Below are 13842 nucleotides of genomic sequence, written 5' to 3'. Positions count from 1 at the left end.
GATCTTGTCCTGGAGCTGTATATCCACTTCTCTCTGATGCCATTTTCAACTCATGTAATGTAATATCCATATCAAGACATGATCCATTACCATCCGTCTTCTTTGTAACATCATTATTTTCTGTTTATGGATTTCATCTAAGTGGCTTCCATTATGTACATTTGCAAACGTCTCACCAAATAGCTGAGCTTGTTTGAAATTGCCAGATATTCTCCATGGGATTTTAACAGATTTCATTTTTCCACTCATCTTTTTTTTTTTTTTTTCCCCATGTATTTTTAGTGGGCATTTATAATACAATCATACAGACATAATAATTACAGAACACGTAAACAGAGACAACAGAAACAGAACATAACAGGTTGACAAAAAACACCCCCCACCCCCTGGTGAAGACCCACATGGAAAATATCACGAGAACCCTGCTATGCATAGGAGACCGATTGTTGAGTTGGGTTCGTATTAGCAAGGTACTGTATAAGAGGTTGCCAAGTTGCGTCAAAATGTTGGAGTGTGTCTTTCAGAACAAATCTTATTCTTTCCAGATGGAGTGTATTAGTTGATTCCTCTAGCCACATCTTAGATGTTGGTGTATTTACACTCTTCCATAATGTAAGAATCATTTTTTGCAATGGAAGATTTGCATTTATCACATATAGGTGATACTTCTGGATATATATTATGTAATTTTTCCTTTGAGAAGTGGAGTATGTGTATAATTTTAAATTGAATAAGACAATGTCTTGCACTGTGTGAACAGGTGTTGATCTTCTCAAGGGCTCTGTCCCATAGATCATCTGTGATCGGTTTGCCAAATTCTTTCTCCCATTTGCGTCTATGCGTGTGGGCAGGGGGGGGACTTAATGACAGGAGAGTATTATAGATACGTGTTATCAACTTTGGTTCATTTATTGGCAATTTTAAACAGTCATCTATTAATGAATTTGATTCGGTCTGAAAATCCTCCAAATGTCTACGTATGTAGTCCCTGATTTGCATATATTGAAAGAAATTATTATTTCTGTAGGAGATACACTAATAATAAATGTAATTTATCAATCACTGGCGATTAATAAAACACTCGTTAATGGGGCACCACCTCCGATGTTTTATCTATTTGAATAATCCGGAGGTAATTAATCAAATTCGACTAAACAAGATTAACTTGTATCAATTCTAATCAATTTCAAATCAATTTATTCAATCTCACAAATGAAGTAGTGAATTCTACACATATCCATCGGTTCTCCACATTAAAACAAACCTGCACAGACAACGACGTACGGTTAAATATGTTTATTTACTAAATAAATCAAGGTGAATAAATGAAAGGATGATTCAAACAAACAATAATGATAACATAAAATGTAGAGACTAAATGATCATGGTAATGAATGGATGGAGATGAGCGTATGGTAAAATCGCGAGTCTGGGAAGCATTCAAAGATTACGGAGTAATTATGACACTAACGAGACCCTAACCGGATTTCTTATTAATTAAAGATTACTATGAATCAAAAGAAAAGAGACACCACCAACTAAAGAACGTGCGTGTGACTCCAGCAGTGTGCATGGGTGTTTAGCCTACTTTGCCTGAAGACTGGGAGACGTTCACCACCTTGGACCTCTCCGGAGCTGATAGCTTGACCTCGGCTTGAGGTGCCGGTCCAAGAGCAGGAGTTGAGTCGCGGATCGTCTGCGGCTTGCAGATGCCGGTCCAAGAGCCGGAGGGATGTCGCAGCTCGTCCGGTCTCCCAGTGGGTTTCTCTCGTCCTCTGCCCAGCGGGATGGCACCGCTTGTGAGCGTTGAAGGCAGGCCGGTCTCGGCAAAAGTCACTCGTTGCAAACCGTCACACGGTTTGTTGATGCAGGCAATTACTGCACAACGCTGGTGGTCGGAATAAAGTCTTCTTCTTGCATGGAGTGATGACTCTGAACTTTTGATCGAACTAATTCAACTTTCTTGACGAAAATAACTAGAGAATAACGCTGGCCGGGCGAGTTCTCAGTTATTACTCAAAACAAGACGAATTAAGTCAAATTAACTTCTACTGAGTAAAATAATGATACTTAACAAAAACGAAAGCACTTCACACAACATCAGTGCGTCCTCAAATTAGGATATTGAGGTAAAAATCGCACGTGGTCAATTGTGCGGAGATTTCTGCCTAAGAGCATGTCGCAAAAATACAAAAGGTAAAGATTTAAAAGTGAAGTGAAGAAAAATTTTAGAAGAGAGAGACAGAATGGCTGTCTCTTGGTTTTTGTAGTCCGAATCAGCAGGCGGTCCGAAAGGGGAGGGCTGACGATTTTCACTGTGGATCATATCAATCGCCTACACTTACGAAACTTGAATTAATTAAACCGATTCAATGTTTAGCGATCGTGCTTCACCTTTCTCAGGACCTTACCATGGCAAAATAAATGGACTTAATGAAATAATATGACCTGATTAAATTCGCTGAACGACTAAAAGAAATTAACACTGGATCAAACATGAAAACACTTAAAGATACAGTAGAACTGATAGAATCTGACCACATATAAGCATTTCTTATAGTTCTAATACCTGTAAATGAAGAAACATATTACAGACTTTTAATCAGGAAAACGTATTAAACCATAGATATCTTTCCGACAGTCTAATTCCTTTGTACCCGGACTCACCACTGGAGGGCACTGTGGTTCCACCAAACACAAGACACATTTAAACATTAAATTTGATTTCAGTCAAATTTCATCACAGAGAAACGGGAGAAAGATCAGTTTTATAAGCTTCTCTTACTGACCCTTAATCTGTTGGAATTAAGAGAATGAGATCCTGACTTAATGGTTAATTAGAAATGGTCTGAAATCTGGAGGAACACAGAGACCATTTGGGTGGAATGTGACCACAGATAGCATCCAGATGAGTCGTAAATCCCAGACCTGGGAGTGTTGGCCTGGGACACATCAGAAGGTTTCCAGTGTTCTCTCAAGCTAATGTGTGCTTTAGAAGTTAGAGGGGAGGAGAGAGACACAGGTAGAGAGAGATACTCTAAAACAAAGGGGAAAAGAACCATTTGATGTGTGAATTAATTTACATATGTAAAGACTCTGTATTGACACCTTCTGATGACCAGTTCGTTCGTCCCTCCTGGTGAACTGGCAGAGGACTCAACATGACCTGTGAAGAGGATTTATCTGTTTTGCCAGGGAGAGAAAGTTCATCCAAAGGCTTTGGGTTGTAAATTAATTAAAAGTGTCTTCATACGAAGTATTTATGAGCAAAGAAAACACTGTCCTCTCTGCCAGGCGATAAGATGGCGCCCCTCTCCAGAAAAACAGAGTTGATAAGAAAAACAGGGCCTCAGCATCAAAGAGAAAGGAACACAGGCATGTGTTCCTACATTTCCCAATACAAATTTCTGCTGTATTTGAGAAAACGAGGCAAATACACCTTGTATATACAGATCTCTAACACATTTAATACCTTTCTGATTCCACTTAGAAAAGGCCCCACCCAAACCAGACGGGGCAAAAGAGGGGTTTCTATCTATGGGTAATGCAGAGGATATGGATTTAAGATTATATTATCTGCACCAACCCCCGCCCAACGGTGACTACAGGCCAGGTAAAGAGGCAGCTGGAAAGACTACATCAGCGAAAGGCTGCAGGCCCTGATGGCACTACACCCAGGATCCTGAAGACCTGTGCCAGCCAGCTGTCTCTTGTACTGGGACATCTGTACAACCTGAGCCTGAGTCTGGAGAAAGTCCCAATGCTGTGGAAGACATCCTGCTTGGTTCCAGTCCCCAAGAAGTCGAGACCATCCGACCCGGCAGACTACAGACCAGTCGCCCTCACATCTCATGTGATGAAGGTCCTGGAGAGACTGGTCTTAGCCCAGCTGAGGCCACAGGTGAGGACGTATCTGGACCCTTTGCAATTTGCCTATCAGCCTCATTTAGGAGTCGATGATGCTGTCATCTACCTGCTGCAACGAGCCCATCTGCACGAGCATCTGGATGGTGGAGGAAGCACTGTGAGGATCACATTCTTTGATTTCTCCAGTGCTTTCAACACCATTCAACCTCTGCTACTGGGTGAGAAGCTGCAGGTGATGGGTGTTGACAACACATGGATCTCCTGGATTACTGACTACTTGACAGGCAGGCCACAGTTTGTCCGTCTGGGCAGTGTCCTGTCTGATGTGGTGGTCAGTGATACAGGAGCTCCACAGATGCCTTCACAGCCACTACGGATCAGGGGGGAGGTGGTGGAAGAGGTGGACGACTACAAGTACCTGGGAGTGGTGATTGACAACAGACTGGACTGGAAAACTAATACCGAGGCTGTGTACAAGAAGGGGATGAGCAGACTCTATTTCCTGAGGAAGCTGAGAGCCTTCAACATGTGCAGCAAGATGTTGGAGATCTTCTACCAGTCTGTTGTTGCTGGCCAATTTTCTTTGCTGCTGTGTGTTGGGGCAGCAGCATCAGAGTCAGTGACACTAACAGACTTGATAAAATCATCAAGAAGGCTGGCTCTGTACTCGGTCTCAGGCTGGACTCTTTTGAGACCGTGGTGGAGAGGAGAACGCTGAAGAAACTTTTATCCATCATGGACAATGATCAGCACCCTCTCCATCACACAGTAGACAGACAGCGGAGTACCTTCTCTCACAGGCTGCTTCAGCTCCGCTGTCGAAGGGATAGATACAGGAAATCTTTCCTGCCACATGCCATCACACTGTATAATAACAGCTAAAACTCTGGTCATAACATACAGTCTCTACGCACTTTATACGTTTTTACACTGTTCTGCACCTCATCTGTTCACTGCACCTTATAGTTTATTTTGCACTACAATTAATACTGCTTATCAACACTGCTCATTTATACATTTTTATACATATTTTTTATATATATACATTTTTTATATTACATTTTATATTGCTATGTTAATATGTCTAGGTTGTTCTTTTTGTTTTGACATTTTATATTGCTATGTTAATATGTTAATATGTCTAGGTTGTTCTTTTTATTTCACTGTGTTGTCATTTGTCTCTGTGTGTAATGCTGCTGCTACGCCTCAATTTCCCAGCTTGGGATCATTTAAGTATATCTATTCTATTCTATTCTATTCTATTCTATAATAGAATTGCAGCCAGTGAATATGGATGGCATTCCTCCTGTTCCATCAGTAGCCAATTAGGTGGGGACTTTGTGGTGTTTAGCCAGAAAATAAAAGTCTTAATCGCTGAGGCCCAGTAGTAAAACAAAAAATTTGGAAGTGCTAATCCTCCTGTAGATTTAGGTCTGCAGAGATACTTCTTACCTATTCTGGGAGCTTTGTGTCCCCACAAAAAAGGAGTCTAATTGTTTAAAAAAGTTTTTTTTAAGGAATATTGGGATATTTTGAAACAGATATAACAACTGTGGGAGTAAGACCATCTTAACCGCATTTATTCTTCCGATCATCGAAATTGGGAGTGCATTCCAAAACAATAACCTAGAGCACAGTTTTTCTATTAAAGGAGGAAAGTTTTCTTGAAAGAGAGAAGTATACTGAGAGAGAAGAGAGAGAGAGAAGTATCTGTATACTGTCTTGTCACTTCTATTCCTAAATAGGTGAATTTTTCCGAGGAGATTTTAAATGGGAGATTAATCAGGAATGCCAGATCATCCCTGTGAACTGGCATTAAGACACTTTTTGTCCAGTAAATCCGATATCCTGCGAAAGTACCGAATTGATTTTTATCTAAAAGTACCAGAATAGTCATTTGTGGAAGTGTTAAATAAAGAGGAATATCATCTGCATACAATGATATTTTACTAATTGTTTCTTTAGTGGTGTATCTATGTATCTGAGGGTCAAGTCTGATACTTTGAGCAAACGGCTCGATAGCAAGAGCAAAGATTAAAGGGGAGAGGGGGCATCCCTGCCTCGTCCCTCTACATAACTTAAACGGAGAGGATAGTGTTCGGTTGGTTAGGATTTGGGCTGTAGGGTTTTTGTAGATAAGTTCAATTAGTGACAAAAAACCATCTCCGAGATTGAATCTACTGAGAACTTCAAATAAGTATCGCCACTCAATCTGATCAAACGCCTTTTCGGCATCAAGCGCAAGTATAACGAGATCAGAGTGTGGTTCTCTTCTTGTATACATGATATTAAAGAGGCGTCTCAGATTGAAAGTAGAGTTTCTGTTAGGTACAAAACCTGTCTGGTCCGGGTGAACTAACCTCTCCAACAGGGGGCCCAGTCTATTAGCTAGTATTTTGGCAAATAGCTTCCCGTCAACATTCAGGAGTGAAATAGGGCGATAAGCACCTACTTTCTGTGGGTCTTTTCCTTTCTTATGAATTACCGTGATCACAGCTTCAGTTAAAGTCGGTGGTAGAGCACCGCTTTCCTGAGCGTGTTTGAATACTTTTAATAAATAAGGAGATAACTTTTCACCATACATTTTATATAATTCTCCAGGAAGTCTGTCAGGACCTGGTGATTTATTACCTTTTAACGAGTTAACAGCAGACTGAACCTCTTTAATTGTGAGCTCAGCATTTAGCGATTTACAATCTTCAACACCTAACCTGGGTAGGTCACATTTGTCTAAAAATGTATTAGTAACCTCAGACTCGGAAGTGGATTTAGAAGTAGTCAGTGTAAAATTTGAGGAAACTGTTATTAATATCTTTGGGTTTTGTGAGTATTGTGTTATCACTTTGATCTGTTCTTCCAGGTCTTTTAATTTGGACATGTTTTCTTTTCTCCTTGATGCTTCAAATGAGATTATGCTACCTCTAATATAGGCTTTAAACGCCTCCCAGAGAGTGGAGGGAGATGTCTCTGGAATATCTTTCATCTCAAAATACAATGAGATTTGATCTTTTAGATAATCACGAAATCTTTTATCTGTAAGCAGGTGAGGATTTAGTCTCCAAGAGGTATGCGGTTTGTCTATGTGGTCTAACCATACTGAAAAGGGAAGTGGGCTGTGATCTGAAATCACAATACTATGATACCGAAAATCCACTACAAAAGGTGCCAGTTTGGCATCAACTAGGAAGTAGTCTATCCTACTATAAGAATTATGCACAGGTGAATAAAATGAATAGTCCCGGCCTGAGGGGTTCATCATCCTCCATATGTCTAGGATATTTGTATTATTTATATATGTATTTAGGAATTCACTTGAGGCATTTTTGGGAGGTTTCTTTGTGGAGGATCTATCTAGATATGCATCCAAAACGGTGTTAAAATCTCCTCCGATTATTAAATTAGTCTGTGACATATCTGGCATTAATGCAAAGATTTTCTGAAAAAATACAGGGTTATCTGTGTTAGGTGCGTACATATTTACTAGGGTGAGGGAGATTTTCTGAATCACTCCAATCACTATAACATAGCGACCCTCTTTGTCGGTTATTGTTTTTTTCTGCAAAAAAGGTACACCTTTTCTAATTAAGATTGCCACGCCTCTTGCTTTGGAAGAAAAAGCCGAGTGATAGATCTCTCCTATCTACTTTGTCCTGAGCCTGCCATGTGATTTATTAATCAGATGGGTCTCTTATAAAAATACAATATCCGAGGCTAGTGCCTTAAGATGGGACAAAACCCTCCCTCTTTTGACTGGATTATTTACTCCACGCACATTCCAACTGGAAAAAGCGAGACTTTTTTTCACCTTGGTGTTATCATTCATAGTATCCCGCGTATCGGTAATACGTTTTTGTAAGGGTTTCTTGTCCCTCCCATCCCACTGCAGCGTTAACTACTGCAGCTTCCTTCCCCGACCCAAATCTCCCTCCCCATGTCAACCTAAACCACATATTAACAAAGAAACCAGATAAACTACTCTAGCCAATTCAAAGTGAATGGCGCGAGCCTTCTTAGGGAAGCCGGAAAAAAAAAAAAAAAAAAAGCTGATAACTAAGATTACTTCCACACCTACTGGTGGCTTGATGTTAGCTTCAAAATTGGACCATTAGCTCTGAAACTTAATAATAAAGAAATTTCAATATGAGAAAGGGAACGAAGGACCACACAGGGGTATACATGCGCACACACACCCCCATTTATACAAGCGCATCTATCATCATATATCACATGTACCTGGGAGACGCAGAGTAAAACACAAATGCAGTCCCCAAACCTGAACGTCAATTGTACATTTCAAAGTGTTTTTTAAAAATTTTTCTTTAACCAGCACATCTTATGCAGCATATACACAGAAAAAAACTTTGGAAATTATTAAAGTCAAATGAACACATCTCTCTCTATTTTTTTTTCTTCCCTTCTTTCTCCTTTTTCCCCCTCCGCCATCTAAAATTGAAATCACCTTTGTTTATAATTTGACGGGGTAAGCATCCAAAGATTAAACAACGTCTTAAGTCCTAGAAATTAACATATAGCTGTTTAAACATAGCTGTAGTTTTAGAAACAAGAGGTAAGAGTAGGTCACACTGGGCAACACACTTAGACATTAAGCTGAATCTAATCATAGAACTAAATAAAATGGATAAATGAATAACGCCTATACTGACAAAGAGAGATTCTTGTCGGATAATAATAATACAGTATCTAGATTATAAAGGATATATAGTGTAGTAACCCACGACTTTCACACCTTGCATGTTTGTTCTTACCGTCATGTAGTAAGACACCAGTTGTGTGTGTATGCGTGTGTATCTTGGCAGTTTTTTTTTGGCAGGTAACAGTTGTTGTGCTAATGTTAGCCACCGAGGCTAACTAGCATTCCTGAGATCCATGATTTATCAGTCCGCAGCAGCTGTAGATGACCCTGGACCAAAGAGTCGCTCCGCGTATTCTTCAGCTTTTTTAGGGTCTGTGAAGGATGTCTGTGTACCATTGTGTGTGACCAGGAGTCTTGCGGGGTAAAGTAGGCCATACCTGAAGCCGGGCTTGTTGCGCAATAGCTCCCTGGCACGGTTGAATAGAGCCCTTCGCTTAGCCACAGCCGGAGGGTAGTCGGGGAAAATTTGAATCCTCTTGCCTCTGAAGTAAAGTTGCTTTGCCGCGCTGACTTTCCGTAGAATGTCCTCAAGCACATGATAATAGTGTAGTCTCAGGATGAAGGGCCTGGGGGACTCTCGAGGGTCAGGGCTTCTCCGGAGGGTCCGATGCACTCGGTCAATAAGTGGCTTCTCGTCCAGAGATAGCACATCTTTTAGAAGGTCAGCTACAAAGTCGCGCGGCCTGGATCCTTCTACCCCCCCGGGAACTCCGATGATTCCAATGTTGTGCCTCCTAGATCTGCCTTCTAAATCCTCACATTTTTCAGTCAGTTTCCCCACTTCGGAGTTCAGTCGCGTTACCTGGCATTGGAGAACAGTAACATCGTCGGAGTGATGTGAGGCTGACTTCTCCAGCTCTTTAATAGTCTTCTCGTGCGAGGCTGTGGCTCCTTCAAGTGTTGTAATGGATGTCCGAATTTCCTTTTTAGTTGTAGCCAGCTCCTCTCTCAGCTCAGTGCAAACAGTTTGTATGCGTACATCTATGGAGGCACATATATCGTTCTTGATCTGAGTGACTTCATTTCGCAGGTCAGCGATAGCAGCTAGCATTGCACGGTTAGGTGGGTCCGCCTCGTCACTCATATCATCAGGCAGAGGTGTGTCACTCGGGTCCGAGGGCTGGTCGGGGCCTGCTTCTTGTTGGTCGTTTTTTCTAGTTTTCCCCTTTTTAGACATAGTTTCCTTACATTTGTCTTTATAATGCACTTGTGTGTATCTTCTTGCGTCGTTCCGAGGATCTTAAGAGCGGATTTACAAAAGTTTAGTGTTTTAATAAAGACAAAGTTATCAGAGCTCGCGCGAACATGTCTTACTCTTCCATCGCTCAACAGCGCCCCCTCCACTCATCTTTTTAACCATTGCCCAAATATCATTAAGTTTCATTTCTCTGCCTATGGAGGAGCAGAATCGTGAACACTCCCTATATTAGTATCAGTTATTACATTCCATTCACATAGGGTGACAAACAAGAGCTCTCTCCTCAATTAATTCTTCCACCACTTCTCCGTTAGTATCTGTATGTTCACTTCCCCAAAGAGTATTGTGGGCATTGAAGTCTCCACACCAAATTTCTCTCGTGTCCTTCCTGATATCTCCTGAAATGTTTGCATCGTTTAGTTCTTGCAAGGGTTGTAAATATTTATGACTTTAACATCTCCTCTGGGACTACACATTTCTGTCACTATGCATTCATACTCATTTGATACATTGATTCTTCTATAGGCTAAAGTGTCCTTAATAAATGTTACACATCCTCCACCTTGCCTTCCAACTCTATCATATCACACAAAACTATATCCTGGCATGACAAAGTCCAAGTGTGGTCTTAACCATGTTTCTTGTATGCAAATAACATTGGGTACCACTTTCAAATCAGCCACAACTTTCTTGAACTCTTGCCCATTGGCATTTAAGCTCCTGGCATTCTATTGTAGAATATGGATTACCATAAGGATGATACCAATTACCTTGAGACAGTCCATCATAATTTCATGTATCAGTTCAGCTGTAATTTCTTTAAACCCCAGGATCTCTACAGCTGCCTCAACAATTGTCTTGATTCTATTTGTCTTACAGATGAAAGCAACAAAGCAAATTTTGTCCACAATCAGTGTTTCTTCGTTAATCTCCTCTGTATGGATTTGGTGCAGGAAGCAGAAGCTCTTTTTGTTGGTTCTCAGAAAGCCTTGCGCTATTTATCATGTGCACAGCACTGGGTCTGGCTAGCTCACTTTCCTTTACTTTTTTAACTGCGTCGGCATAAGACACCTGGTTTGTTACTTTATATTTTTGTACCTCTCTGGCTTGCCTTTGAACAGGGCACCCTCCATAAGCAGCACTATGTTCACCACCACAGTTACAGGATCTGATTTTTGCATCTTGGCCACACTTTCCATATTCATGTTCACCTGCACGTCTTAGTTTTCCTTTAAATTGTCCTGCAGTGTGTCCCATTCTCTGACACTTGGAACATCGCAATGGTGCCCGGATAAACTCTCTCACATCATAGCTCAAATATCCCATTCTTACTTTCTTAGGCAAACTTTTTTCAAACTTGAGGACTACTGACAGGCTGTCTGATTTCACGCCCTTTCTTTGTGTTTGCAGCCTTGTAGTTTTCACCACCTTTCCCCCTTTTACTTCTTGAGCTATCTCATCCATCGACATTGCCAAAGGTACATCGTAAATAACACCTCTTAGTTTTGCTCTTTTTCCTGGGACGTGAGCACTGATCTTGTCTCCATTTAATGTATCTGCTCTGAGGAACTTATCTCTTTGCATCTGATCTTTTGCAAAGATCAATAGCATCCTGTTACTCAAGTATTTACCATCTTTTTACTGACATCCTGCCACGGCATAGTATCACTATCTCCATCTGATGGTTGCAGTCACGGTACAGTTCGTGCTAATCCGCCCATACTCCGTTCACCATCACCATCACCATCATTTTGCTGCTATTTACAGCAACCTGACGCAAATTCAGATAAACAGATACAGGACAAGTTTATGTATATTAGTATAGAAATAACTTGGCCTATATTTTTAGTAATTTATGTAGCATGGAGCAGTTGAACTTTCATTTTGTTATGCAACCCTGTGTTGTATAATGACGATGAAATTATCTTGTACCCATCAGCTAATTTTTTATGAATGTCCTGTGTACAGCACTTTGTTAGTGGCCATTCAGGACAGGTATGGCTCCTAAGTGATGAATCCATGTGACTCCAGATCAAAGGAAGAAGATTTCTCTACAATGGGTTGTCCTTAATTTCTCTAAATTCTCAGCTTTGGTACATCTGGCTTGGTACATCTAACAGTACCAACTCTCCTTGGAATCCTGCCAGGTCAGGCAAAGGGGACAAAATGCACAAAACTATTGGGATGGGGAAGGCTTGACTGAAAAACTTCCCCCATCTCAATATTTTTGGAAATGGATGAATCTGTAATACATCTGAAATGTATTTTTCAAATGTAGGCTTTCCATACACTAAAACAGAAATATGACTCAGCATATTTTATATGCCCTTGAATCTCTCATAGTGGGTTGATTACAGTAATTATTTTTGTTTTGGTCAAAATTGTAGTCTGGCAGGCTGCAGAGTGCAATTAACTGTTAATTTATACAATTAATTTTTGTGTAAAGGGTTGTTGGGTGTTTAATAATAATAAACTTTATTCATATAGCACTTTTTAAAAACACAGTTTGCAAAGTGCTTTGACAAAACAAAGCAAAATTGTAATGGACAAACGAAATAAATGGCATTTATAGTTAAGCAATTTGAAACAAATAACTGAAGAACAGAAGTAATGAGAAAATTAATAAAATAAACAAAATAAAGAAATGGAAATGAATCAAATAGGTAAAATAAACAAAACAAATAAATTAGTATAATAAACTGAAATGGTAGGAGCAAAAGCAAAAGGACGACATCACATAAAGGCAAGTCTATAAAAATGGGTTTTAAGAAGTGATTTAAAAAAAGTTACCGATCCTGCTAGCCTTATTTAAATTTATCTCCTCAGGCAGGGCATCCAAAGCCGAGGGGCCCTGATGGCGAAGGTTTGGTTTTTAGCCTCGACTTTGGAATGGTTAGAAGGGCCCCGCCTGAGGATCTAAGGCAGCGAGCTGGCTCGTAGGGAATTAAAATGTCTGTTATATAGGTCGGAGCCAGGCCTATGAGTGCTTTAAAAGTGATCAGTAAAATCTTAAAATCAATGCTAAAATGGACGGGGAGCCAATGAAGGGAAGCTAGGACTGGGGTAATGTGATGTTGTCTGTTAAAACCAGTTAGAAGCCTAGCTGCTGAATTCTGTATCAGTTGGAGGTGAGAGAGTGACTTTTGATTGATACCGGAGAGAAGGGAGTTGCAGTAATCTAATCTGGAAAAGATGAATGTATGAATGATTTTTTCCAGGTCGGGGGTGAGAGCATATGTTTGATTTTTTAAATGGATCTTAGTTGGTAAAAACAGGACTGGACCAGTTTGCAGACATGAGTGAGCTATGAATCAAATTGGACACCAAGATTTCGTGCAGTGGGTTTTATGTTGACAGACAGGGGACCATGGGCTAGCTGAAAGAGGCTGATATGATTTGGGGGGCTGAACAGTATGATTTCAGTTTTTGAGTTATTGAGTTGTAGGAAATTTAGAGACATCCAACGGTTTATATCTTTAAGACAGTCTAACACAGCAGCTAGGCTTCTTGGGTCACCGGGCCTCAGCGGAAGGTATATTTGTGTGTCATCTGCAAAGCAGTGGAAAGAAAGATTATGGTGTTCGATAATCTGGTCGAGTGGGAGCATATAAATAGAAAATAAAATCGGACCTAAAATAGAACCTTGCAGTACATCACAGGTAATGGGCGTTGTAGTTGAAGAGTAATTACCTGTGGTGACCAAGAAGGTTCTGTCTAAAAGGTAAGAATAAAACCAACTAAAAGCAGTACCCTTGATGCCGACCCAGGTTTTCAGGCGGTCTAGTAAAATGGCATGATTAACAGTGTCAAAAGCTGCAGTTAAATCTAAAAGGATTAAAATTGCGCTCTCTCCCCTGTCTGCTGCTAAAAGAAGGTCGTTGGTGACCTTGAGGAGGGCAGTTTCTGTGCTGTGTAGAGCTCTAAAACCAGACTGGAACTTCTCAAAGATATTGTTGTGAGACATAAAAGCTAAAAGTTGAGTAGAAACTACTTTCTCTAAAACCTTGGATAAAAACGGAAGCTTAGAAATTGGCCTAAAATTGTTAAGAACCGAAGGGTCAAGGTTTGGTTTCTTTAAAAGGGGTTAGACCACAGCATGTTTAAAGGAGTGCGGGAAAGTGCC

At 40.5% G+C, this 13842-nt stretch overlaps 1 long non-coding RNA gene across 1 annotated transcript in view; it reads left to right on the top strand.

The window, feature by feature from the left end:
* The window catches only part of LOC141003227 (uncharacterized), a 42204-nt gene that overhangs the window by 7909 nt on the left and 20453 nt on the right, over positions 1-13842 (top strand). The window lies entirely within an intron of this gene.

Source organism: Pagrus major, chromosome 10, assembly GCF_040436345.1.
Source record: "Pagrus major chromosome 10, Pma_NU_1.0".
Classification (NCBI taxonomy): Eukaryota; Metazoa; Chordata; class Actinopteri; order Spariformes; family Sparidae; genus Pagrus; species Pagrus major.
The sequence above is the reverse complement of the archived record's forward strand: the minus strand, read 5'-3'. Positions and strand labels throughout refer to the sequence as shown.